This window comes from Dasypus novemcinctus, chromosome 28 (genome assembly GCF_030445035.2).
Source record: "Dasypus novemcinctus isolate mDasNov1 chromosome 28, mDasNov1.1.hap2, whole genome shotgun sequence".
Taxonomy (NCBI): Eukaryota; Metazoa; Chordata; class Mammalia; order Cingulata; family Dasypodidae; genus Dasypus; species Dasypus novemcinctus.
In genome coordinates, this window is record NC_080700.1 from 18,296,315 (window position 1) to 18,319,239 (window position 22,925).

General features: G+C 37.6%; 1 protein-coding gene across 14 annotated transcripts in view; it reads left to right on the plus strand.

The window, feature by feature from the left end:
* Window positions 1-2,941: 2,941 nt before the first annotated feature.
* LOC101443274 (zinc finger protein 596-like) overlaps window positions 2,942-22,925 on the plus strand; it is a 119,364-nt gene continuing 99,380 nt past the window's right edge. For 5 of the 14 annotated variants that reach the window (XR_009183908.1, XR_009183907.1, XM_058289652.1 and 2 more), the window contains exons 1-3: window positions 2,981-3,069; window positions 3,850-4,025; window positions 12,153-12,317. The gene's annotated coding sequence lies outside the window, so the exon portion shown is untranslated. Of the gene's footprint in view, window positions 3,070-3,849; window positions 4,026-11,417; window positions 11,450-12,152; window positions 12,318-22,925 lie in introns of all 14 variants that reach the window. The other 9 variants (XM_058289656.1, XM_058289649.1, XR_009183909.1 and 6 more) reach the window with 6 other exon arrangements.

The window sequence follows — 22,925 nt, forward strand, 5'->3', positions numbered from 1 at the left end:
CAAAAAATCAATAAAGTTTCTATAAACTGCCAAAGAGTAAACTAAGGAGGAAGGTAGGAAAAAAATTCCATTTATAAGAGTGACTAAAAGAATGAAACATTTTAGAATAAGCAACCAAGGATATACAGGGCCTGTACTCAAAGAACTACAAAACATTTTAAAAAGAAACCAAGGAAGAGTTCAATAAATTGAAGAACTTTCCATGTTCATGTGTTGGAAGACTAAATATCACTAAGATGTCAATTTTACCCAAAGAGAACAATAGATTTAGTAAATGCTGATATAAGTTCAAACTGCCTTTTTTAAAAATTGGAAATGTGAATTATCAAATTTCTCTGGAAGAACATGGGCCCCTGAATAGCCAAAAAATTTTAAACTAGAAGAGTGAGGTTGAAGGACCCTCATTCCTGACTCTAAAGCATATTATTTACCTAAAGTGACAAAAAAACCCAACATGTACTGGTATAAAGATAGATAGATTGATGGGATCAAATCAAGAGTTCCAAAACAGACTCTCATATCTACGGTCAAGTGATTTTTGACAAGGCTGTGAATCAAACACAGTTGAATAAGAACAGCCTATTCAACAAACGGTGCTGGGAAAACTGGATATCCACATCTCAAAGAAAGAAAAGGATCCCTGTCTTACACCTTATACAAAAATTAACTCAAAGTATGTCAAGGACCTAAATGTAAAAATTACAACCATAAAACTCCTAGAAGAAAATGTAGGGAAACAACTTTTAGATATTGTGGCAAGTGGTGGTTTCTTGGCCCTTACACCCAAACACAAGCAATGAAAGTAAAAATAGATTAATAGGTCTTAAGAATTCCTCAAAAAATGTGGCATTGGTGTGGGAAGGGTGGCCATGGTGGCTGCTGGGTGCAGGGAATGGGAGATAGAGATGAGATGTGGAGGCACTTTCGGGACTTGGAGTTGTCCTGGGTGGTGCTTCACGGACGATTACGGGACATTGTAGATCCCCCCAGGCCCACTAGATGGAACGTGGGAGAGTGTGGGCTATGATGTGGACCATTAACTATGAGGTGCAGAGATGCCCAGAGATGTACTTACCAAATGCAATGGATGTGTCATGATGATGGGAGAGAGTGCTGCTGTGGGGGGAGTGGGGGGTGGGGGCGGTGGGGTTGAATGGGACTTCATATTTTTTTAATGTAATATTTTTTTAAAAATGAATTTAAAAAAGCAAAAAAAAAGAATTCCTCAAAATTAAACTTTTTTTGTGCTTCAAACAATTTTTTAAGAGGGAGAAAAGGCATCATATTCAATGGGAGAAAAACCAACAAGGGTTTTATATCCATATTTTATAAAGAGATCACATAATTCAATGACAAAAAGACAACCTAATTTAAAAATGAGCAAAAGAATTGAATAGACATTTTTCCAAAGAGGAAATACAAATGGCCAAAATAGCACATGAAACATTGCTCAGGATCTGTAACCATTGGGGAAAATGCTGATCAAAACTACAATGTGATAATATTTCATGCCATACAGAATGGCAATTATTTTTTAAAAAAACAGAAAACTATGGTTGTTTGAGAGGATGTGGAGAAAAAAATGCTCTTTCACTGTTGGTGGGAATGTAAATGGTGTTGACTCTGTGAAAGATGATTTGGTGGTACCTCAGGAAGCTAAATATAGAACTGCTCTATGATCCAGCAATCCTACTATTAGGAATATATACAGAAGGAATGAAAGAAAAGGTGCTAGCAAATATTTGCAAATCAATGTTCATAGAGGCATTACTCAAAATTGCTAAAAGATGGAAACAACTTAAATGCCCATCAAACAATGAATGGATAAACAAAATGTGGTATAAACTTACAAGGTAATAGTATTCATATGTAAGAAGAAATGAAATGAGGATGCATGTCACAACAAAGATTAACCTTGAGGATATTATGTTGGGTGAAATAAGACAGAAAGAAAAGGATGAATATTGTATGTTCTCACTGATCTATACTAAATACTATTATTAAGCTTATGAAATTACACTTTAGACTATAGGTTAGTAGGAGATAGAATGCTGGCTAAGAAGGGGGACATGATATGGAATGTATATAAAATGTTTAATAAGGTAATTGTAAATATGTTGCAATGGATAGAGGTGAGAGTAGTACATTATAATGACTATTATACACACAGCTTACTTATAGCTTGGGATTGTAGTGGAAAGATGTACTCTAGGGAGCTTAATTTTAATTGAAAGACAGGTATAGGACAGTCTATGGGCTGAATAACAGTGATTTTGGTGGTGGATGAGATTGTGCTTAATAATATAAATACAAGAATGTTCTTCAACTATAAGATGTTAAGAATTTGGTGATGAATAAGAAAAAGACAACTAATATAGACTACAGTTACCAATAATACTGTAATATATTTGTAAGAAAGGCAAAGAAGGTACTATATCAATGCTAAAGGTAAAAAATAGGTTTAGCTTTATGAGACATGAGTAAGGTTAAAAGTTTTTTCTTTATTTTCTTCATTATGAAGGAAACGTGGGTCATATCATTTGACCAATCTCTGCTCATTTATTTATCTTTCTGAACACTGGAGAAATAATTGAGTTTGTTTTTAGGATTAAATATGGTAAATGTGAATGGACAGAAATTTTTAGATTAATGCTTTCATAATTTGTTAAGCTGCCTTTTGTATATTATTTTATTTTTTGAAGTTGAGATAGTTAAAAAAATCAATGAGGGAGTGGCTGTAGCTCAAGTAGAGTAGTTATTTCCTGCTTCTCATGTATGAGGTCCTGTGTTCAATCCCTGGGACCTTCTAAAAACAAATCAAAAAATGAAATGAACCAACTCTCACTGAAGAGTGGATCTACCTCAGTGGTTGAATGCTTCCTTCCCATGTAAGAGGTCTGAATTCAATCTCCCGTACCTCTTTAAAAAAAAAATCCTTGGCTGGGGGTGACGTCACAGCCCAGCAACGGAAGTCAAACCCTGAAAAAACCTCCGCAGATACCCTGGAGGATGGTAGAGACTGGAGAAGGGCTCCACAAATGCCGAGTTGAAGAGAGAGAGAAATATCAGGTAGGAAACTTCCATCCGGGAGATATTGGTCCTCTTCGCCTCCCTCTCGGTGGGTCCTGTGCAAAAGCAGTGCTGAAAACAAAAGCCCCCATTTTGGGGGACTGGGGAGTAAAATCGCTGCAGAATGGCTGTGGCGAGTGGTGCACTCGCTACTTCTAATTTCTGTTGGTTGAATTCCCTAAATGCCGAATCGAGTTTTCTGCAATGACCCTCTCTGACTCTCTGAGGCAGGATAACCTAGCAGGGAAGAAACTTTAGGGAGAAAAGCCTCACAGAGAAAAATGAAGAGGGAGGGTTAAACTGAACTGCTGCTGGACTGGAGAGTTCCAGAAATGAAAAGTGTAAGGAAAAGGGGGCCCTGGGTGAGGAAGAGACTAAACAAATCATAGAAGCTGGGGACAAAACTCTACACAGAAACAAAGAGAACACATCAAGATTCCTGGAGAAGGAAGCGAGGAAAGAAACTGGCATGTTATGGCAGATTGTTATGTTTCAGGTTCTGGGGAAAGGAGCACTTAAAAGAGCTAGGAACTAAGTTGAGCTTCGGTTTGCTGATGTTGGACTTAGCATAAAGGTCTTCATCAAAGGTCTACTTAATTTATTTAGCAATTTATCCCAGTTTGATCTGGATCTCAGCCATTGAGAGTTGTGATAAAAAATTTAAGGTGTTGAAATCATTTTCATTTACTGCCTGAAGTCTTGGTTAGTATTTCTGGTTGTTTTCATGTTGTGCTCATAGATGGCCATGATGTCAGTTTTTCCATGATCATAATTTTTTAGGTCATCCCAGACATAAAGAAATCATTTGCTGGGTCACAAGTGGTTGCGGACACACATTCAAAACTCTTGAAAAAAACCCAAAACACTCCACCAGAGAGATTATTGTAAGGAAATTCTCTGGGCCAGAGCCGGAAACAGGCTTTATTGGAGGAAAACCTGCCGGGTGGTACTCTCAGGTAAGGAGAGGAGCGCGCGCTTTCCAGGGAGTCTTTATAAGGGCAGGTAGGCTTAGCTGGGTGGCTTGATAAGGTTCATATAAGCGGGCGCATACAGAAGCAGAAGTTTGCAGTTATCATACAGAATCAGAAGTTTTGGATCGGTGACTAGCCAGGCGGCTTCCTTTTATCTGGCTTGTGGGAGCTGGTGGTTGTGGGGGAGGAGGGAAGGGGGTAGGGTGAGAGTTATACAATTATAATGAGTACTGTGAGTGATAAAAGGTCCAAATGCCACCTCATTGGATATGCCTAAGCCCAGTTCCCATGATTTGACCCAAATGAAATCAAAGTGATCAAATCAGAATCTTGAGGAGGGCCTTAGCTGATTTAATCATGTAGTGCATGTAATTATTTCATGCAATTGTGCCTTAACTTCCACCAAAGTGTGTACTCAAATACAACAAGTGATGTTGGCAATGACAAAAATGCCTCCTTGTTCAGCTAATAAGTGGCACGTTTGGCTTAGAAATCTAGTGACTTGCTGTGCAGCTATTGCTCTACAATAAATTCAGTAATTTCTCCTACTGTGATTGATAGATATCTAATTCTGCTTTCATTTGTGTTAACCCCAAGCTAAGGTAGCAGCAATCTGCCCAAAGAACCAAACCCAGAATCTTATTAACTCCCTGGGTAAATCCTCTTTCCCCTGAGACTGTACACTGAAGGGAGTAGTCCTGTGAGAAGTCTCAGATTTATCATAACTTCCTAAGATTTTAGCCATTTGTGTTTCTTCTTTGGAGAAGTATCTGCTCAAATCTCTTGCCCATTTTTTACATGGGTTGTTTGTCTCTTTATTTTGAAATATAGGATTTCTTCTTATATGCTAGATATTAGGCTCCTATTAGATATATGATTACAAAAGATTTTCTTGCATTTTGTCAGTTATCTTTTCACTTTCTTGATAAACTCCTTCAAGGTGAAAAAGGCTTTAATTTTGAGGAAGTCCTGTTTGTCTATTTTTTCTTTCATACCTCATTTTTTGGGTGTAAAGTTCATGAAGACTTTTCCTATTACAAGTTCCTGTAGATGCTTCCCTATTTTTTTCCCAAGGTCTTTATGGTCTTGGCTCATATATTTAGATCTTTCATACATCTTGAGTTGATTTTTGTATAAGGTATGAGATGGTATTCCTCTTTCATTTTGCATGTGGATATCCTGTTCTCCAAGCACTGTTTGTTGAAGAGGCCATTCTTTCCCAAGAGAGTGGGATTGGTAGCCTTGTTGAGTATCAGATGAAAGTATATGCAAGGATCGATATCAGAACTCAAAATTCAGTCAAGTGGTCAATATGTCTACCCTTGTGCCAGTACCATGCCGTTTTGACCACTATAGCTTTGTAGTATGTTTTAAAGTCAGGTAGTGTGATTCCTCCAATTTCATTTTACTTTTTAAATATATCTTAGGGTATTTGGGGCCTCTTTCCCTTCCAAATAAATTTGATAGTTAGTTTTTCCAGTTCAGTAAAAAATGTTGCATTGATTTTTATTGGGATTGCATTAAATCTGTAGATCAGTTTGGGTAAGATAGACATATTTAGTCTTCCTATCCATGAACTGCAATATTCTTCTATTTATTTAAATCTTCTTTGATTCCTTTAACAATTTTGTGCAGTTTTCAGTGTATAAGTCTTTTATATCTTTAGTTAAATTTATTCCTAGGTATTGGATTGTTTTATTTACTATTGTAAATGGTATTTCTTCTTGATTTGCCCCTCAGATTGCTCATTATTGGTGTATGGTAATGCTACTGATTTTGCACATTGATCTTATTACCTGTTATTTACTGAACTCATTTATAAGTTCTAAAATATTTGTTATAAATTACTCAGGGCTTTCTATTGATAACATCATGTCATCTGCAAATAACCAATTTGGATGTCTTTTAAAAAATTTTTATTGTATGTTTTTGAAGATACATAGATCACAAAAAATGTTACATTAAAAAATAGAAGAGGTTCCCATATACCCAACCTCCCAACCCCCATCCCCCACTCTTTCCAAATCAAAAACTTCTTTCATTATTGGGGCACATTCATTGCATTTGGTGAATACATTTTGGAGCACTGCTACACAGCATGGTTCCAGTTTACATTGTAGTTTACGCTCTCCTCCAGGCCATTCAGTGGGTTATGGCAGAATATGTAATGTCCAGCATCTGTCCCTGCAATATCATCTAGGACAATTCCTCAAGTCCAAAAAAATACCCCCACATCACATCTCTTCTTCCCTCTCCCTGCCCTCAGCAACTACTGTGGCCACTTTCTCCACATCAGTGCTACAGTTTCTTCCATTACTAGCCACAATAGTTCTATAGTAGAATACCATTAAGTCCACTCTAATCCATAGTTTGTTCCTCTGTCCTATGGACCCTAGGATGGTGATATCCACTTCACCTCTCTATTGAGAGTGGGGTTAGGTCCCACATGGTTGATGGATGCAATTTTCCTGCTTGGAATTATAGGCACTCTCGGTTTCCGGGTGTGGTGGTTGACCACTTTCACCTCCCTGTTAGCTGACCTGGGTAAGTTCAATGAATCAGAGAGTAGGAGTTGCAACTCTGCTGAGGGTCAGAGCCCAGCTTACACATGGCCAGTCCAGAGATTCAAGTCTCTTAAGTATACACCAACCCCAGTGCCAACCACAGGTTCAATAAAAGTGACAGAAGAGGCATGGTTTGAAAGGTCACATCTGAGTGCAACTCCATCCCACTCAGGAACACAAATTCCAAAGTAGAGCCCACTGACAAGGCACTGAACTCCAGAGCCATCTGCTGTGACCATAGAACCTGTGTGTCTCCATAGCCCTCAGGAGCACCAGTACCAGGGGTTTTATCTACTTCAGCTGTCTCTGGGATCCTGCTCAGCATGCATAAGTGCAATCCCTCTGATGAGCTCCAGCTCTTTTTTGAAAACTCTAGCCATTTAAACTCATTTGTCTTTATGATTTCCCCCTTTTATTCAAGGCCTTTTTCTAGTTGTATCACCAGTTAGTGATTGTTAGTTATCCCTTGGCACCAGGGAGGCTCATCTCCGGGAGTCATGGCCCATGCTGGGGGAAAGGTAGTGCATTTTCATGCTGAGTTTGGCTTAGAGAGTGGCCCCATTTGAGCAATATGGAGGCTCTCAGGCGGGAACTCTTAGGCACATTGCAGCTCTAGGCGTAGTACAAATTTTAGGCACAGAGGCTCATAAGCGTTGTCATCAGTATCAAGGGCTAATCATTGGACCATCCTTCTTCACTGGTCTTTGCCCTTGCACTTGGGGACTTATTGCTGTTCCATTGGGGAATGTGACAGAACTCCCCTGGCAAGGAACTGAGCACTCCCTCAATTTTTGTTTATATCTGTTTGCCTCAGTGCTCAAGCAAGTACTTTTAACAGTGTTAAATAGGAGGGGTGATTGGTCATCCTAGACTTTTTCCTGATCTTAACAAGGAAATGCTTTTTGCTTTCACCATTATAAATGATGTTAGCTGTGGGTTTTTTTATATATCATGTTCAGAAAGTTTCTTATTATTGCTATATTTTGCAGTGCTTTTATCAGGAAAGGGAGCTGTATTTTGTCAAATGCTTTCTGCAGCTATAGATATGATCATGTGATTTTTTTTCCCCTTTGATCTGTTTGTAGTTTGTATTACCTTAATTGATTTTCTTTTGTTGAGCCATCCTTGCATACCAGGGATGAAACCCACTTGGTCATGGTGTGTAATTCATTTGTTCTGTTGCTGAATAAGATTAGCAAGTATTTTGTTGAGGAATTTAGCATCTAGGCTCATTAAAGAGATTGGTCTGTAATTTTCCTTTCTTGTGTGTCTTTGTTTGACTTTTGTATTAGGGTACTGTTGGCATCATAGAATGAGTCAGGCAATGTTCCTTCTATTTTGATTTTTTTGGAAGAGTTTAAGCAAGATTGGTGTTAGTCCTTTCTGGAGAGTTTGGTAGAATTTACCTATGAAGCTATCTGTCCCAAGGCTCTTCTTAGTTGGGAGGTTTTTAATGACTGATTCTATCTCTTTACTTGTTATTGCTTTGTTGAGATCATCAGTTTATTATTTTTTCAATGTAGACTGCTTATGTGTTTCTAGGGATTTATCCATTTCCTCTGAATGTCCTCCTTTTTAGCATATAGGCTTTGAAAGTATCCTTTTATGATACTCTTTATTTTTGTGGGTTCAGTGGTGATATCCCCTTTTGCATTTCTTATTTTGTGTATTTGCATCTTTTTTTATTTATTTGTCTGGCTCAGGGCTTGTCAATTTTATTGATCTACTCAAAGATCCAGCTCTTTGTTTTATTTTTCCTAGTGATTTCTTATTTTCTATTTCATTTAGTTCTGCTCTGATCTTTGTTATTTCTGTCTTCCTTCTTTCTTTGGGGTTAGTTTGTTGTGTTTTTTACTAATTCCTCCAAGTGTGCAGTTATGCCTTCAATTTTAGCTATTCCTTTTTTTTTTTTTTTTTTTGATAAATGAATTGGTACTGATTTTGCTGCATCCCATAAGTTTTGATATGTCTTGTTGTCATTTTCATTGGTTTCAAAGTAGTTACTGATTTCTTTTGAGATTTCCTCCTTCATGACTCACTGTTGGTCTAAATGTGTTGTTTAACTTCACATCTTTGTGCCTATCTGGTTCTCTGGCCATTGCAGATTTCCAGCTTCATTCCATAGTGGTCAGAGAAATAGTTTTGTATGATTTTAATCTTTCTGAATCTATTAAGAGTTTCTTTGTGGCCCAGCATGTGGTCTATCTTAGAGAATGTTCCATGTACACTTGTGAAAAATGTATATCCTGCTGTATTTGGGTGTAGTGTACAGTATAATTTGTTTCTCTGATTTTCTGTTGAGATGTTCTGTCTAATGGTGATAATGGTATATTTAAGTTCCCCACTATAATTGTACAGGCATGTATTCCTCCACTTATTTTTTCCAGTGTTTGCTTCATGTATTTTGAGGTGCCCTGGTTAGATGCATAAAATGTTTATGATTGTTCTTTCTTCTTGAAAGATTATCCCTTTTACTAATATGTAATGTTCATCCTTGTCTCTCACAAGAGGTTTGCATTTAAAGTCTGTTTTGACCAATATTAGTATAGCTACTCCTGCCCTTTTTTGGTTATTGTTTGCTTGTAGGATTTTTTTTCCAGCCTTTCCCATTCAACCTCCCTTATTCCCTTGGTCAGAGGTGGGTTTCTTGTAGACAGTATAAAGACGGGTCATGTTTCCTTATCCTTTCTGCCAATCTATGTCTGTTGACTGGTGAGCTTGATCCCTTACCATTCAGTGTTATTACTCTCAAGGAGTTAGTTACAGTAGCCATATTTTCTTTGCATTTGTGTATGTCATATTTTGTTGTTACTTCTCTTTTATCTTTTTTAGTTGTTCTTACACTCTCCTCCAACTCTGTCTATCCTGTTTTTTTCTTTAACATGCAGAACTCTCTTTAGTATTTCTTGAAGGGCAGGTTTCTTTTTTTTTTTTTATTTTTTTTATTTTTTATTTTTTTTTATTGACTTTGTAATAATATTACATTAAAAATATATATGTGAGGTCCCATTCAACCCCACCCCCCCACCCCCCACTCCCCCCCCCCCAACAACACTCGTTCCCATCATCATGACACATCCATTGGATTTGGTAAGTACATCTTTGGGCACCTCTGCACCTCATATACATTGGTTCACATCATGGCCCATACTCTCCTCTGTTCCATCAAGTGGGCCCTGTGAGGATTTACAATGTCCGGTGATTAGAAGGGCAGGTTTCTTATTGGCATACTCTCTTAGTTTCTGTTTATCTATAACAATTTTGAAATCTCCCATCATTTTTGAATACCAGCTTTGCTGGTAGAGTATTCTTGGATGGAAATTTTTTTCTTTTAGTATATTGACTGTGTTGTACCCCTGCCTTCTTTTGTCCATCGTTTCAAATGAGAAATCAGCACTTAATCTTTTTTAAATTTTTTTATTTGTCTTTTTAAAAAAGATACATAAATCACACAAAAAATAAGAGGGTATCATATACTGCACAGCCTACTCCCCAACTCCTTCCACTTTAACAACTTCTTCCATCATTGTGGTAGGTACACTTTGGAGCACTGCTGCACCACATGGATTATAGTTTACATTGTAATATACACTCTCCGCAGTCCATTCAGTGGGTTATGGCAGGATGTATAATGTCCAGCATCTGTCCTTGCAATATCATTTAGGACAACTCCAAGCCCCCAAAATTCCCCCACATCTCATCTCTTCTTCCCTCTCCCTGCCCTCAGCTACTACTGTGGCTAGTATCTCCACATCAATGATACGGTTTCTTCCATTGATACAGTCACAATAGTTACTATATAGTAGAATACCAGTAAGCCCACTCTAATCCATATTTTATTCCTTTACCTGTGGACCCTGGGATGGTGATGTCCACTCCACCTCTAAATCAACAGGGTACTTAAATCCCACATGGCTGATGCATGTGATTCTCCTGCTTGCAGTTGTAGCACTTAATCTTATTGTGCTTCCCTTGTATGTGATAGTTCTCTTTATTTTGCTGCCTTTAATATTTTTTCTTTGTATTGAGCATTGAATAATTTGACAAGTATATGTCTTGGAATAGGCCAGTTGGGATTTCTACTGTTTGGGGTATGCTGCACTTCCTGGACTTGTACATCCATCTCCCTCAATAGGTTTGGGAAGTTTTCTGCCATTATTTCCTCCAACAATCCTTCTGTTCCCATTCATTTTTCTTCTCCTTCTGGGATGCCTATAATGCATATGATTGTGAATTTTGAATTGTCATTCAGATCCCTACATCTGTGCTGGATTTTTTCTACCTTTTGATCTATCAAATCTATCTGTTTGATTTCAGATGTAGTGTCTTCCACATCAATAATTCTTTCTTCAGCCTGTTCAAATCTCTTGTGATTTGCTGAGAGTGTATTTTTGATTTCTTGGATTGTGCCATTCATCGCCATCCTATTCATTATCTTTTTACGTATATTTACAATTTTTTCAGTATGCTCTGCAAGTGTTTTCTTAATATTTTTAATATCTTCCTTCATTTCATTAATTTGGTCCATAATATTTGGCTGGAGAGTTTTGATTAGTTGCTCAGTGGTCTGCTTCTCTTCCTGGTTTTTGGTTGTTCGTTGGACTGGGCAATGTCTTAGTGATTACTGGTATGGTTTGTAATTTTTTGTTGCTGTCTGGTCATCATTTTATCTTGATGGTTTGTTCAGTTGATTAGCTTCTCCATCTAGTCTCAAGTTTTATTTAGGTGCTGTTTGGGTGTGTGTGTTAAGTTTTCTCTCTGACATTTGTTCTTCTTTTTCTATTTCCTTGTTGTTTTCTATGTTCCCTTGAAGGAAAAAGATTAATGCCATGGAAAGCAAAAGAGGTAAGAAAAGAAAAAGTAGAATAGTGGTATTGATAATAAATTTTAGCAGAAGACCTATGTAAGACCGAGGAGAATGAATATTAAACTCATGATGCTGTGTGGAGTTATAGCAATAGAAGAGTGGAGTACTTACAATGAAATGGGAAACTGAATATAGAGAAGAATATAGTATGAATTAAAAAGCCAGTGTGATGAGGAAAGGGGAAAAGAGAAAAGAAGGGATGATAACAGAAAGAGTTAATAAAAGATAGAAAACAGAATAGAAGTGTTAGAAATAAAAAGCCAGTAAAAGTGAGAGCCAAAAAAAGAAAGCTGGAATGTAAGAGCAACTGTTGAAAGATGTATTGGAAGATAGAAAGATGTAGAAGGAAAAAAAATAGTGTTGGTAGCCAACATCAGTGCACATAGAAAAGAGTTAAATACACAACAAATGGGAAACAAGCTGGCATCCCCTCATTTTAAAAAAGTGGGGGTAAATAGCAAAGAAAGATAAGAAAGCAAAAAACAGACAAATCCACAGACAAGGAGTCAACCAAACAAAGAAAAACCAGACTTCCTTCTTAAGCCCTGATGGAGCTTTTCAGGCTGCTGGTGTTTGTCAATTAATTACCCTGCAGCTTTTTTGTTGCAGCTTTTGAAGTGAGTTTTAGTAAGTAAACTAAGTTAAATTATCTAACAAAAGTAACCTTTTTTTTTTTTTTAGGAAAAATAAGAAACCCAAGGGAAGCTAATACAAGGATAATGTCTAGGTTTCCTTGTCCTAAAGTATCAGCTAGATGCTTACTATCCCAGTGGGTCACAACTCTCAGAGGAGCATAGAGTTGAACTGGAGACCATGCACATTCAAGGCTGAAACTCCTCCACTTAGGTAAATGTTTTTTCTGGGTTGATTTGCTCTTCAAAAAGAGTCCCTTTCCCCTTGGCATGATTGATTCTTTGCAATTGGACAAACTGCTAATTAGGAATCTATCCTCCCCCTGCCCCCATTTTTTAGTTGCTTTCTCTCTCTGGGTGGCAGGAAGCAATATCTTGTGTGAGAGTTCCCATTGAAATTAAAATGAGACCCTGGTGAATTAACTCACCACAGAAAATAATGAGTCTCAGTCTCTTTGAAAGAGAGCACCCACACCTTGTTGGGAACCCTGAATATGCTCTTGGAAGCTTATTAAGCACTTCCTGTTGTCCCCCTCCCTTAAGTGAGTTGCACAGGACTAGTTAATTGCTTGGCTTCACCTTCTCCCATACAAAATTTTCCTTTCCCAGGGAGGTTATTTAGGTAAATCAGGCTGCCTCAGCAGATTCACCTCCCCCCCTTCCTGGTTTTCCCTCAAGCCAGCTGGTATGCTCCTCAAAGCTCAAAAAAGAGGGTCCAAACAATTGAACCCACACTCATGGTTCCCCTCTCCACTCATGGTTCCTCTCTCCACCCTTCATCAGAATCTTCCCACTCTTGGAGTTTGTCTCCTCTGGCTGTGTGGCCATCAAGGTTCAGGGAATGCCCTGGCTTCCTGACCTGAGGGAGGGGCTTAGCCATGCCACAGTTCCAGCCTCAAGCACCAGAAACTCATGGTTTTAACTTGGGCAATCACTCTTTTTGTTGCACTCTCTCCAGATGGAGATCCCAAAGCTTCCTGCTTTGTGGTTCCCAAAACAGCTCACTCAGGCAAGATTTTGTCCCCACTCAGCTTTTTTTTTTCAGGAGAGATGATGTGGGTGCACTTTCTCTGACACCATCTTGCCCCTCTTCTACCCAATACAGTTTAAAGTCCAATTTCTGAGACACTGTGAGAAAGTTTAGTTGCTAGGCAAGCAAAGAGATCATTAGTCTAACAACGGCCCAAAAATCTGCCTCCTTGATTTTGAGGAGTTTTGGGTTTTTATGGTTTCAAACAGGGGAGGGTGGAGTGGTTACAATCATAATAGTAAATATTCGCAAGCCTAGTTTTGAAATAACCATAAACAAAGGTAAGGTCAGACTGGAATAACCATCACAATAGTATGTAAACTCAAAGGTGTGCCTCCTTTGAAATAATCATAAAGGGTGAGGTTGACCTAGCCAGTTTCTGTAATACCAGGTATTATCTTTGGGCTATTCTATAATATAGTGGAAAATTTAGGGAAAAATCATCTGTATGAATCAGTAAATATAAACTTTTGCTAATTCTTAATTCTCAGTTATAGAGTTACAGGCCCAAGAAAGCTTAAAGTAGAGTAAATAAGACCTTGGTTCTTGTGTTCATATTTGATATGAAATAAATGGTATAGCTTGATCTGAAGAGACTGAAGCATTTGGGATAAAAAAGAAATTAGTTATGGGTAGAACTATGGGTTCCCTTGCAATGTGCATATATCAGGATTTATGTTGACAATTCAAATGGTCTATAAGGTTACATTCCTTTGAAAAGTCCTTGGAGAAACAGACAATGATATTGTCTTTCCAGGCCAGTGCAAGGGCAAAGCATAAGGAATTATAAAGATTTTATGTATTATGAGTATTATTAAGGCAGAGTCTGTGTGAGGACTTCTTTATGTTAGGATTTGATCTGTCACTTTGGGAATAAGTAGTCTACTTTGTGACATTGTCTTCTTCCCTTCCTGGCTAGTTGGATTTTTAAGTCTCCATAATTAGTCCAGGAGTCAGATGGAACCTTTTTTAGTTGAGTAATGTGGACCCATGACTCAAGACCTTGTAATTAACTTACATTACCAGAAGTTAGGGGAACTTGGCAGAATTCCTTTTAATGAGGATCTAGGGCTATATTTTGTCTGCATCATTTCCGGTATACCCATTACCCTCGTGTCAGATTGTGATTAATGGAATGTTTGTCATGTTGGACAGGAAAAGTGTCCTTTATTTATTGAAGGTAATCTTTGGCATAATGAATTAAGGATTTACAAATTGGGTCATGTCATGGTGTGACAATATTCTCAATTTATTCCCAGAGATAGGTCTGCTAGGAAAAATTTCATTTGAGGAGAATTTGAGTTTCCTAAAATAAATGCTATGAATAAACAGAGGGCCAAAGGTAAAATTTTGGACCTGGAAAGGCTAGGTTCTTCAGTTAATTTAGATAATATTCATATAAGTTTATAATTATACCTATTTTAGTAGTGGCTGTTTTTGAATGCAAGTATGCAAGTGCATTTTAAAAATACTCAGGCTCAGTCATTTTTGTGTAAGCCTTTATGTTAATGATAGCAACAGTAGATGGGAGTAAAATGGTAGGAAGGAGATAAGTTACTTGTCCACAATTTTCAGTTGACATACCAGATGAAGTGAGGAACTCTCTTTGCTTCCAGAGCTTGCTGAAATCACTATAGATCAGGGGTTCTAAACCAAGACTCTGTGGAGATTTCAGGGGAAAGATTTCAGGGGATCATTTAGCTTGAAAATTTTAATTTAAAGACATGCCAATGTTGAGTGTAGTAAAATTATCTGCTGCTGCATTCCATTCTAAGTAGGTGTCCATGGTGTTCACCTGACTGGAAAAGAGGTCCTTGGAACAAAAATGGTTAAGAATCTCTGTTATAACTGTTAACAGAATTTCCTTCTGATAGAAGCAGGGTTGGGTAAGAGTACAGAGTTCATCCTTTTTGGCAGAAGAAAATTTTGGAGTGCTATCTTATTCAATCAGTATGTGGTTGATAGTAAAGAATATACACTCTAGAACAATGAAAATTTTCCTTGATTTTTCAGCACAAATATTTCTACTTATATAGTTACATGGGTAGATTTCCATTTCTCTTAGATATACAGATTAGTAAGAATCTTTTTGCTGTAGGTGCTTTAGAGTACTTGCCCAGGACAACCAAAATCCATAAAAGTGTGACATATCTTTGAAACAGGAAGGTTGGTTTTGAGAGTTTTAGAAGGAAGGAATGACACAAGGTGTGCCTTGAGTTGATTTCTCTTGACTAACATCTGTGTTAATCAAGATGTGTATTTTGAGTTATAGGACTGATGATGTTATAACTACATTAAAAGAGAGTTTACCATCAAAATGGTGGTTTTTCTAGAGAGAAAGAAGCTCTGAACTAAACTTGTGATGAAAGCAGCTTTATTAAGACTTGGATTCCTTGCATTCTCAGTTCATTTGGATTCTCATGAATAAGGGAGTGAATTTTAACAAGGTGGGGGAGTCCTCATTTATTTTTTAAATAATTTGCTTTTTCATCAGTATATATTATTTTTGACTGAAGGAATTGGATCAAGGCCATCTGAGGTCAGATTAATTTATTGTGGATATATAATTATTACTCATTTTATAATTATTTACTCATTTTCAAAGGGAAACTCACTTAATATATTACCACTCAAGGAAGGGTTTTATGCAATTAGACTGGGGGAGAGACCAAAATATGAACAAAAACCCAAAAAATTATGCTATGAAAAATTATATGAGTTACCTGAAGGAATAGTAGAATTTTAATATATGCTATACAAAGGGCAAAGGATACTTTTGGTTGGAGTTTAGTGAAGATTCTGAGGAAATGACAAACAAAGACTAAAAGAACATGAGTATGATGTGGGAAGTTTTTTGAGGGGATTTCCACAGAAATGAAGGGTGGTTACAGTGTTCAGTGCTGAAATAGTAGCTAATATGAATGTATTTGTGTGTTTCTGAGTATTGAATTCTTATTCAATCCTTGGATGCCTGGAAGAGCCTTAACTTAAAATTACTTAATTTGAAGGGAAGTATTTTGTTAAAGTGGCATATCTTGATTATATTCCTCTTGATTTACATCTAGCTTAATCAAAGAGTTAGCTCTAGAAAAAGAGAATTTTTATTTCAAATTTCTGGGCTCATGGTGGTAGTAATGTCTCAAGTTATATTGGATTTTTTGCCTTTACCTATGAAAATAGAGATGTAATAGAGAGTCTCATTTTTGTGCCAACAGTGGTGTAAAATGAAGCAATTGAACATATGTGTGATTGTCATGATAGTGTAGAGAAGTGGGAGAGAAAGGGGCTACAATTCAGCCTCGAGATGTTCTAATAATACTGTTTGAGTACTGCCATGCAGAATACAAGAAGAAGGAATACACTTAGGGAACTGAGATATCAGAGATGTCTGGGAAAAAGAAATTTCCCAAAAGATCCAAATCTTTACTTCCAAGCTATAGACTGAAGCACACACACTGAATTTATTCATGGGGAGCTTATTGGAGAGGCTGGCATGACTTACTTAGGAGGAAGCCTGCCGTGTTAGTAAATCATCATTTAAGGTTGTGTGAGTAAATAGTGAAAGTGCTCATGTAGATTGTGAAAAAAGGAAAAGTAATATAGCCTGTGGATGAATTCAAAATTATCTAATTCTGTATCCAAGTGTGCCTAGTTTCTAAAATGCCAATTAAGTAATATAGGCCTAGGCTTTAAATATTCAGAAAGGATGTAGACTGAATGTGTGTTCACAGTTACATCCAGACAGAATGGGGTGATATGTTAGTTCAAGCTTACCTGGAATGTGGGCCATACGTTAATTCAAGCTTGTTTGGAATGTGGGCAATATGCTAATTCAAGCTTAGCTGGTTTTCAAACAAATGGCTAAACCTCTCCCAGGCCCCACCATGTATGTTTCTTGTATAAAAATAACCTAAAGCCCATACATGGGGCTTAGCTTTTTGGGGATGAGAGATATAGAATAGATGGAATCAGGGTAACTGGGGGACAATGGAAGTGTTCCACAAGATCATGCAATGATGGATATAGGACATGTTAAATTACACCAAAACATGTATAAAAGTCTACAGGCTAAAATGTAAACCATAATGTAAAACATAACATATTTAAAAATAGAACATTGTATAATCTAAAATATAAACCATAATATAAAACCCAATGGAACCATGTTTGAAAGCTATTGTTTCAATATCTGTACATCAGCTGCAGCAAATATAATATGAACATGTAAAAAGATCATTGCTGGGGAAGGGACAAAGTGTTTGATATTGGATATGTGGGAATACCGTATATTATATATGTGAATTACTGTGATCTAAAATTATTGTGAAGAAAACTTAATAATTAGCAAAAAGAAAGTATGTAGACACTGAGGAAGAAATGGAAGAAATTGCCTTGCCACTGTACACTTATTGCACTGATGAAAGGCAAAACATCAAAAACAAAGCTTTTTCATTTTTTCATTTTTTGATACCCCAATTTATTTTTACTTTAATTTTTCTAAATTAGTCTGTATTCTATATCGAACCTTTAAACTCATCACTATGTTCCATTTTACTATTAATGGAATGTGGCAATATATTAGGCTTCATTTTTGAAGAAGTTTTGGACCACAGAGAGGTTCAACTATGGCAGGGGAGGAACACGGTTGTGGGGTGTTATTGATAGGGGGTCACATGGTTGGGAGGGAGTTCTCCAGGGCATGTATACAGGGTACATAAAGATGTTTGGATATTTTCATAGTAGTTGCAGTTAAAAATGACAACTGAGGAAGTGTTGAGTTCCTAACGATGGGAGCTCTATTACCTTCACCCATGGAACAGCAAACATCCCCCAAGTGCAATGGCAAAGACCAATAAAGAAGAATGGTCCAAAAATGAGCCCTTGATACTGATGACTGTGCTTATGAGCCTGTGCACCTGAAATATGAACTAGGCCTAGAGCTGCAGGGATCCTAAGAGTTACCTCCTGAGAGCCTCCATTTGCTCAAAGGTGGCCACTCTTTAAGCCAAACTCAGCATGTAAATGCATTCCCTCCCCACCAGTATGGGGCATGAGTCCCATGGATGAGACTCCCTGGCACCAGGGGATTACTACCAAGCACCAGCTCATGATGCAACTAGAAAAAGACCTTGAATTAAAGGGTCAACTCAGACTAGCAGAATATCTCACCCTACATGTATTATTAGGTGTTAAAAATTACTTTTTGACTTTGAATAAAAGGGGATATGGAAAGGAAAAATGAATTTATTTGCTTATGCATCTCCAAAAAAGAATCAGGAGGTCATAAGAGGGGTCACACTTATGCATGCCTCACCAGGGTCCCAGATGCAGCCAAAGTAGATACAAACCCAGTCATTGGTTCTTCTGAGTGCTGCAGAGACCCACACGTTCTATGGTCATGGCAGATAATTCTGGAGTTCAGTGCCATGTCAGTTGGCCCTACTTTGGAGTTTGTGTTCCTGATTGTGATGGAGAAGGACTCAGATGTGACCTTTCTACACATGCCTCTTCTGTTAGTTTTACTGGACCTGTGGTTGGTGCTGGGGTTGGTGTATACTCAGGAGACCTGAATCTCTGGACTGTCCATATCATAGCCAGGCCCTGAGCCTCAGCAGACTTGCAACTCCTACCATTTGGTCTATTGGACTTACCCCAGCCAACTAACAGGGAAGTGAATAAGATCAACCTCCACACCAGGGAGCCAAGTGTGCCTACAGCTGCAAGCAGAATTACATCCATCATCCATGTGGAATCTAAGCCCCCTCTTGATATAGAGGTGGAGTGGACATAACCATCCCAGGGTCCACTGGATGGAAGAATAGAGTATGGATTAGAATGGACTTATATTCTACTATGGAATTACTGTGATTAGCAATGGAAGAAATTGTAGCATTGATGTGCAGTAAGTGGCCATGGTAGCTGCTGAGGGTAGGGAGAGGGAAGAAGAGATATGATGTGGGGGCATTTTCAGGATTTGGAGTTGTCCTGGGTGGTACTGCAGGGACAGATGCTGGGCATTGTATATCCTGCCATGGCCTACTGGGTGGATAGGGGGAGAGTGTAAACTACACTGTAAACCACAATCCATGTGGTGCAGCAGTGCTCCAAAATGTATTCACCAAATGCAATTATGTCCCACAATGATGAAAGAGGTTGTTGATGTGGGAGGAATTAGTGAGAGTGGTGGAGGTATGTGGGGACCTCATATTTTTTAATGTAACACTTAAAAAGAGAAAATAAATAATTAAAAAAATAAAAACCTTGCCATTTTTCATCTTCTTTAGCTTAACTGAAAAGAAAAATGCCTCTTTTCATTCCTATCATAAAAACTGATATTAATATTTTATATCTAATCCTGTTGTCTACTGCAATTTCTCTCTGAAGTTAAGCAACAACATAAAATAACTTAAAAAAAATACTGTTTCCCACCAACTTTAGGAAAATGCCACATTTGCAGGCACCTGACCTTTTCTACTTCTGTGGTCCAGTGTCCTCTTAGTGGGACCATATATTCTCAAAATTCTAATTATTTATTTCTTTCAGAATCAACATCTTGTTAGTCATATAAAAACTTCATCCAGCTTCATAAAGGATGCCAGATCCATCTTCTTCCAATCAAAATAGGGCCTTCAGCCCCAAACCAGCAGGAAGTAGCTACAGAAGAAAGATCATCTCCCTTCAGCACCCCTTAAGATTAAAGACGTAAACTTTCTGAGGGGGTAATAAAGCAGGCTAGTAAGATAGGAAATCGATAGATGGGTCTGGAACCTTGCAGAGAGTCCACGTGGACATCAGTAACCCCCCAGATGGCTGATGGAAGACCCCCACCCCCAGGATTCTGCTATCCAGAACAAAGACTTCTAATAGCAAGGAAAAATCCCAGATATTCCCCAAGGACTTTATCACTGGGCCCTCACTGGGGGATTGATAAGTGGGATAATCAAATCAGCAAACAGGTGCAACTCCTCCCATGCTCTTGTTACTGGATTTTTTTTTAGGTTCTTTGATTATGCTGGAGAAATGAATTTCAAGGGCACATTGATCCTAGAAGAAAAGCTTGATTAGAATTTTGAGAATATATGGTCTCAGTAAGAGGACACAGGACCACAGGAGTAGAAAAGGTCAGATGTCTTCAAAGGCTGCATTTTCCCAAAGTCTTCAGTAGAATAGGAAGAGGCATTGCCCTTTTTAGTTAAGCTAAAGGAGATGAAAAGAGTTAAGTTAAAGGGATGTCTGGTTTGCTCTCCCTCTAGCAATAGGCATTTGGGCTAGAGTTAGAGGGAACAGCTGAATTTAACACAGACATTACTTAGCTTTTTCTCTTGAAAAGGTATTTCAGGCCTCCAATGACTGGCATTCATACATCCCATTAGGTGCCTCAGGTGAGCTGGCACTTTTTTGGGCAGCTGGCTTCACTCAGGTTTAGTGTACCAAGCTGGAAATTCCTTTAATTTTAATAAGGACTAGGAGGGAGATCTGGGCTAAGCACATTCATTTCTTACTTAGAAAATGAAGTTTACCAGGACTTTTAACATTTTTAATGTTTTTCTGCACATGATTTAGAATAGAAAAGATAACACTATAATCATCAGGCTTATATCTAGAACAGGATAAATGTACATTACTTAATAATAAATTAATGTACTGAATGCATAAGTTTTTCTTTGAATTGTAATTAATAGATTTAAGTTTCAGGTTTGCATTACCTTACATGTTATCCCTCCATGGGAGCAGGCCATAATGCCAGTTTGTATTTAAGTTCTACCTACAGTACACTGGTAATTATGGCTCCAATTGGTATGTCCTTCACACAATGAGCAAACCGCAACACCATTGATCCTAGAGAGAAGCTGAGAAGGTAGTTTTCAGTATTCCACCAGCCTGGTGCATAGCGCTCTTTGGCCCTATGAAACAGTACCAGTCAGGAGGCGATATCTATTGTATATTTGGCTATACTGAGCTACTGTTGGCTGTTTCAGGAGTTTGATACTGCCACATAGTTTCCATTGACTTAAGGAGCACAACCATAAATGTAGTAGATAACTTTATTGTTTTAGTGGTCAGTGACCAACCTAGGCAATAACTCATGGAGAGGCAAACTGCAATGTATTCAAGGCCTGGTTTGAATGCATGAGAGTTTGACAATGCTGAAGTCTATTTCTTGGTTTTTATATACCTTTTAAAAATTTCCAATGCCGTGTGTTATGTATCAAGTAAACTTAACTCTAGTACTTTGCTTACTTCTAAACTTTTACCATGAAGACATTGGCAGGTATTTTACTTAAGCAGTAGAGGAAATACTATTTTTCCATTTTTAAAATGAAAACTGAAGATTCCCAATGAAATCAAAGTAACTTTTCATTACCACCACTTGAATATGCACATTGAGGTGAATTTCAGACATGTTTTATTGCTATGAAGTTACTTTTGGCCATTAATATCAATCTAGGTTTCTAGTTAATAGTGGCTTCTTAGAAATGGAGCCATTTAAATGCTTCAGTTTGGAAGATGCTTTTAGAAACTCCTTGTAATTGACCACAACCACAGACTGGCTGATTTACCTCAGACTACAATTGACAACTAATGGAATTTACTTTATGCATTTAAGAGAGGGCAGCCCCACATTTCTTTAACTTAGTTTTATAAAATATTAACTTTGAGTTGTCATTTGTTAATTTGATATTATCATCTTGATGTATGAAGTTATGCACTGAGCAAATAGGGAGACATGAATAGTTTGACATGGAAACACAACTTAGTTACTTAAAATTTTCATTCTTTTACAAAATAAGTTTAACTGTAAAATAATATTTGAAAGATCTTCTGGAAGGCTGTATCTTTAATTTGCACTATGACCATGCAGTTTTGTACAAGAATTTTGTTTCTTAACTAATGGCATATAATCAAAATGTCCCCAATGCTTTAATATGATTTTCCTTTGTTTCAGAACTTTATATTTTACTTTGACTTTAGTAGACTTTGGATGAGCAAGACTAATTCTATGTATATTCACCGAGGCTATTGAAGCCTCAGCGAGACTGGTTTCTCTCATGATCTGCCATCTTAGGAACCCCAACAGTCAAGGCAGAGGCCTCCTTCACTTCCCAGGTCTCAGGGATAAAACGTCTCCAGCAGCTGCTGGACTGGGAGAGTGGACGTTCAAGCCTGAGGGTCAAGAATTCCACCAGGCAGCAGTTTAGTCTATAGTTGGAGCCATGAGAGAAAGCAGGGTCACTAATACCAGTAGGACAGGAGACAGGGATGTCTCACATTTGCTTTACCCTGAGCCATAGGGGCAGAAGTTGTTATGAAATAACCATAAGCAAAGGCAAGGGGTGGGGTATAGGCTTGAAGTGACCATAAATGAAGGTAAGGTTAGTTTAGAATTTACACTTACAATAATAGGTTCAGTCTAAATTCACCCAGTTATAATTTTAGTTATTATTCTTCTGCTATTTTATAATATAAATGCATCTACAAATGATCTTAACTTTTAGTTTACAATTTCTAGTAAGTTTTTACCTTAAGGTGAATTGAGTACCTTTATTAACTAACTCTAGAATTTTATTATTAAAAACTTTGTGAAGTTTTTCTGCTTTTCTAGTAACTGAATTACTTTTACTCGTGATTTATGCCTTAAATCCACTAGCAAGATGTTATTGACCTTTAAAGACTCATTTTCATGTTACCTTTCACCATTTTTCAGTTTGTAGCAGGTGAACCCCAAATCTCATTTCCTAGGTGCAAGCAAATTGACAAAGTTAAACAGGTTTTAAAGTCCAACACAAGATT